The sequence below is a fragment of the Limulus polyphemus genome, unplaced genomic scaffold (genome assembly GCF_000517525.1).
Source record: "Limulus polyphemus unplaced genomic scaffold, Limulus_polyphemus-2.1.2 Scaffold4635, whole genome shotgun sequence".
Taxonomy (NCBI): Eukaryota; Metazoa; Arthropoda; class Merostomata; order Xiphosura; family Limulidae; genus Limulus; species Limulus polyphemus.
The window spans coordinates 4,168-10,123 of record NW_013670245.1 but is presented as its reverse complement, the minus strand read 5'-3'; the positions used below and the strand labels follow the sequence as shown (position 1 = coordinate 10,123).

General features: G+C 34.3%; 1 non-coding gene across 1 annotated transcript; it reads left to right on the top strand.

Annotated features, from left to right (window-relative positions):
• The first annotated feature begins 2,532 nt into the window (after window positions 1-2,532).
• On the top strand, window positions 2,533-2,604 carry Trnaq-uug. The gene has a single exon. It is a non-coding gene; the product is annotated as a tRNA-Gln (tRNA).
• Window positions 2,605-5,956: the final 3,352 nt, after the last annotated feature.

Genomic DNA, 5,956 nt, shown 5'->3' with positions numbered 1-5,956 from the left:
TTCTAATTCTTTGGTTTCTGAAGGATTTTAAGTACATTACACTCTCGTACTTTTGTTTATTAGAGCAATTATTAAGTCTTGCTGTCTAAAGTCGATCTATTCGTTCCTATTGTTTATTAGAGCATAATTAAGCCTTTCTGGCTAAAGTAAAGCTGATCTATTCGTTTCTTTTGTTTATTAGAGCATCATTAAGCCTTGCTGGCTAAAGTCGATCTATTCGTTCCTTTTGTTTATTAGAGCATCATTAAGCCTTTCTGGCTAAAGTAAAGCTGATCTATTCGTTCCTTTTGTTTATTAGAGCATCATTAAGCCTTGCTGGCTAAAGTCGATCTGTTCGTCCCTTTTGTTTATTAGAGCAAAATTAAGCCTTTCTGGTAAAGTCGATCTGTTCGTCCCTTTTGTTTATTAGAGCATCATTAAGCCTTTCTAAACTATTTTCTCACTCTCGACACAGACACACCTACACGGAGTCTTCACTTTGTTAGGGGCACCCATATAATACGAAACATAATATATTAACTGAATAACGCGCCTTACAGGATCTTTTGAAGTTAAGAATGCTCTAAACCCACACTATTATCGCGATGACGTACGAACAAACCCGATATTAGGTGGGGGTGGGGTATTAATAAAGTGAACAGTCAGCTTTGAGTGTCACCAACTTTAAAAAAAAACAATTACGCGAAAAATATGGAAAACGAGAGGACTACGTGCGAATTCGGGGAATCGGGAGATGGGCCTTTGGGTCGGGTGTTCCTTGCACTTCTTTCCCAAAACAGCCTCCCCCCGTACTTATGTGTAAAGAGTAGAAGGTAAATCAGATGAACATTAATTAGTCCACAAACTTACCACTAACTTTGAAACCATAAGATGATTACCCGATGACGATGGAGTAAAACTTTGTCTTTCACTTTACGTGTTGAAGTTTTTACACCAGTTTCAGGTGTAATCATGGTATTTATTCTGGTTTAGGTATTTAGTCAATTTGAACATTAAACGTTTAGAATACGTAATATTTATAAAGGTGCATCAAAGACAACAGAGGGCTCTGCTGAGTCAATATTTAGAATGTGGACTTTTTTACAAACATTATTGGTTCCTAGTAAGTTTACGGACTTACAACGCTAAAATTAGGGTTAGATTGCTCGAAAGAACATATAGCCAATTGTGTGGCCATGTGCTAAAACAAACATTATTTCTATGAGTTTAGTGACATCTATGGGTATTATTTCACACTATTAAATATTTGTGTGTGTTCGTCAGTAAGTCTTTGTTAAATAAACGTTATTTTTGTAAAGCGTTATCTACCAATTTTCAGAGCTGCTACTATAGTATTATATTTGATACCCAACAGGTTTCTACGTGAATAGTAAATTCTGGAAGTTTACGTGTGTTAAGATAGTATTTATGCTCACAAATAACCCGACTAATTCTTCACTTTCACTTTCTCATGTTACACGTTGAAAAAGGACTACGTTTAGTAATAAACTGTGTACATTAAACTTGTATATTTCAAAAATTTGTCCTATAGTTATTTCATTACACACGTGAAAGAAATAAAGAGAAGATACGTGATTTAGAATTAAATATTTAAATATGTAATTTAGAACAAAATGCTAAAATATTTGTACGGGATGTATCTTTTTGTTTTTCATTATACTTTTTTTGTTTGCGGCTAAATACAGTATGTTTATACGAACTGACAGATCATATTATGTTTGCTTTTTTATTCACCACGAATCACAAAAAATAACTTTCAATAATTATAATTTCACTTCAAAGTAATTAACATATATTAGATACTCATTTTGATATTAGTTTTGTGTAAAAGCCAAATTCTTCTGCATCCTGTTATTCAGGAAATTATTTTCTTCTTGTGATAAGTTGATAACAGATGGAAGCACCTTCATTGCTCCTAGTGTTAAAGTTTGCTTTAAAATCTTATCTAATTAATCCACAAGTTCTCCTGCGGATGACTGAGGTGACCCAGTTGAAACATGAAGAGTTTATTTAAATTTAATAATGTTATTTTATTTATTCTGTGTTTTATTAAATCACCACTCGTGTATTAAATAGGCTGTTATCAACTTCACCGTTAAAGTTTGCTTGTTTCAGCCAAAGCTCCATCGCGGAGAGAGTATCAAAGTAAAGGTGAGAAAATCTAAACTATTTTCATTGTAGCTGTTTGGCTTTTCAAACTAGTCTTTGGGGTAGTCGGTGCGTTATAAGAGTGAGAGTCAAATCCCACTACTTGGCCTTACAGCAGATGGCGGTGTTCACTAATTGTTTTTCCTTTAGTCTAATCTATCACTTCAAAATTAGGGACGGCTAGATGACAGCCTACGAGTAGTTTTGTGCGTCCCTTTAGGTTAGTCTATCACTTCAAATTTACTCTATGCTATATTCTCACGAGATGGCGAAGTAATTTTCCTAAAATATCTCTTAGAACACTAATTATCACGTTGTATAATTTGATAAAGTTAGCTCAATTGTACATTCTTAATATTATGAAATAAAACTATAAAACTACGTGGTCCCATGGTGTAATGGTTAGCACTCTGGACTTTGAATCCAGCGATCCGAGTTCAAATCTCGGTGGGACCTTGTTTTATTTTTACATCTTTTTCTTTCCTTTTTTTACGTAATAATAAATGCTAAGCCTACAAAAATAACTATAAATTTGAAATATCTAACGTAACGACGTTCATACACAATAATAATAATAATAAAAAGAAACGTATACTAATAAACGCGAGTCCACCCTTAACGATCGCCTAAAAAGAGATAGAAACGTCACATTACACAAGGTAAGAACGTTCTTATACAGTAATAAGATAATATAACGTGGAAATCACCCCAAAAGTCAGCGTGCTTTTGACGAGGCGAAATACGGACTTGTTTCTAAAAATGAAATTATTTCGATCATAAACAAGAATTAAATTGTAGAAAGTAAGGTCGGGTTTTGTCAGTCTGTATTTATATTTAGTTCATTTGTTGAATTATTTCTGCTATTTACTAGATCCAGTAACACTTAACTGACTAATTAGCAGTGACTAATTTTGATCACCTGTGTATGTCTAAAACATACATACTCTTCGTTAGAAACCACTTTGACTGAAGCACCTCAGGAGATCGAATTAAGTTTAAAGCTGATATTTCAGCTAAGTCTACATACTGCTAAAGTTCAGAACTCAGACAACATTATTTCTACCAATTAATTCTTCAATATTTTGAGCATGTTTTTACCTGCAAAATGTCTTGATTTGTTCTTCATCACTTTCTTGTGATCTGTAACATGAGATTTACCGGTTGTTGTTGTTACTTTACTTCCGTAGTTGTAACAGTTCTTCCATTTTCATTCCAACCTAATTGTTGATTTTACAAAAAGTCAGTAAGAAACTCAAGTCCAGAAATAAATTCTCGTTTATTACTTTTATAATACTTAAATATTTTATTTCGTATATTTTCAAACTTACAGGTTCCATAAAGATATTATGTCTAGTGTTTGTTTATGTTTTAGTTTCGCTTGTTTCATGTAAGTTCTTTTACATACAACATTTTAATTTCGTATCTGTGTTCCATTTAATGCAATATTTTCTGTTGTTGTATTTTTCGGATATTCGCACGTAGCTACACAGGTGCTACTTGTTCTAACCGTTTCTAATTTTGAGGGTAAGCTTATGCTCGCAGTAATGTTTCTACCGTGTAGACATATGTGGCCTCTTATGATCTCATAGAACGTGATCTGCAAACACGTGCACTTATAGGAAATAACTTAATAAGGCTCGCAGATCTGCAAAAGTGTGCCATTTGGGGAAGTCTAAACAGTTACCGAGTGAAAAACTGATTGATTTTTGTTGTGGATACCTTTTGACGATCTGGTATACAACATCACGGCGTTAGGATGGAATATTATTATTATTCTGTAAGAAATAGTTATACACCATTGTCTAAAAACAAAATTAGCAGGCCTATGTATTTAACCTTCAGGTTCTTTACGATGCTTAACATCCTCTAAGGCCTCCCGATAAAACAGTTTACCATATGGAAGTACCTGATATATTACGCTTAGCTTTTGTTCGTAAATGAGCTAAAAACACGTGTCACCGTAAGCTCTATAACCTTTACCTTATTACCGAACTAGCCATAATTTACGTTTTGAAAACCGCCTTATGAGATCATCAATGACGTCAATGCGGTTGAAACATTAGTGCGTTCGTAAGCTTACCCTAATTCTGAACTGCTAGGCTAGAGGAAAGGCAGCCAGTCAACAACACCCACTTCCAGCTTCTCACCTACTCTAATCGAATAACGATATTTGACACTCACTGTTATAACGAAAGTGTTAATCACACTCCAAAAGTATGGAGTGTGGTTCTGAAATCCATAATGGGCAGATTATGAGGAGGGTTGGTTACTGATCTGGCCAACTAACCACTAGATAACACCTGGCCCACAATATTGTAAATGAAAGAACTTACATGTTACGTTAAAAAACCGAAAATAATAAAACTATAAATACTTCTATTAATTATTCTATTAAATACTAAACTAATAGTTTATATTAACTTCATATACAAAATAGAAATTTAAGTAAAGTTCAACTAAATCTGTGGTAAAAAGTTACATTAATTCCCATTAGGTAGCGCTACAGCAGTCAAATGATAAAAACACGACTAATAATGCTTGGAGACGGCTTGAATGAGTAATGAAGAAAAACTTTAATATAGGTTTAACATAACAGCAAATGTACAACGTTTCGTCATCATCAGCATTATTAGTCTCAAAGTGGGTTCCTCGTCATCCTATAAAAACAGGACGTTTGAAATTTCGAAGCCGAAAAATTATGTTAAACACCGAAGAAAAAGAAAACCCTAAAACAAAAAAAAAGGTAATACTAGGTGGCAAAGTTAACAAACAGTGTAGGTAAAATAATTATACGAATAATTAGTACAAATCTAATCCTTCCCCACGGTGGCTCGTCTGAGGACTTCTAACGCTAAAAATCGAATTTCGATATTCGCGGAGGGCACAACACGAATAGCCCACTGCGTAGGTTTATGGGTAATAGCAAATAAATTCAATTAATAACTGACGAATGCTTACAAATGTATATGACAAAACCAAATTGATCAAACTTTGCACCCAGCTACCACCCACTCCACGTTACACCCAGCTACCACCCACTCCACGTAAGACGTACATTCACAAACCACAACTTTTACAAAATTACATCAGCTACAAACCAATAACATGAGTAACAGTTGTTAATGGCCTGGGAGTATATTTCTATAATTGTTACTCTCGGCCATTCGTTCGTGAAACTACCTCGCTCCCAGAGTCTGAATACACAAAATAATATCTTTAGTCACCACGATAAAAGTGTTCATATAGTGTCAATATCTGAAAAGTTTTTTTTTTTGGTGTACAAAACTTGAAGATAGCTTTTATATGCGGGAACATCTGTTAGCTGAGTTCTTGCACAGATCTTAAAATATAACGTTGATAAACGGAAACATAGGCACATGTAGATATGTAGATCTTGAAAGTCGAGTTGTTCAGAACTTGAAAATAGCGTTGATAACTGGACCAATTGTTGGTTGAGATGTTATCAACGCTATTTTCAAGTTTTGAACAACTTGACTTTCAAGATCTTCATATCTATATGTGCCGATGTTTCCGTTTATCAATGTCAATATTATTCAACATGGTCCAACACTGGGCATCTCGTTCCATAGTCGCCACTTACAGTTAACACAACAAAAAAAGTGTTGATATAACGCCAACATATAACATGGTCCAACACTGGACATCTCGTTCCATAGTCGCCACTTACAGTTAACACAACAAAAAAAGTGTTGATATAACGCCAACATATAACATGGTCCAACACTGGACATCTCGTTCCATAGTCGCCACTTACAGTTAACACAACAAAAAAAGTGTTGATATAACG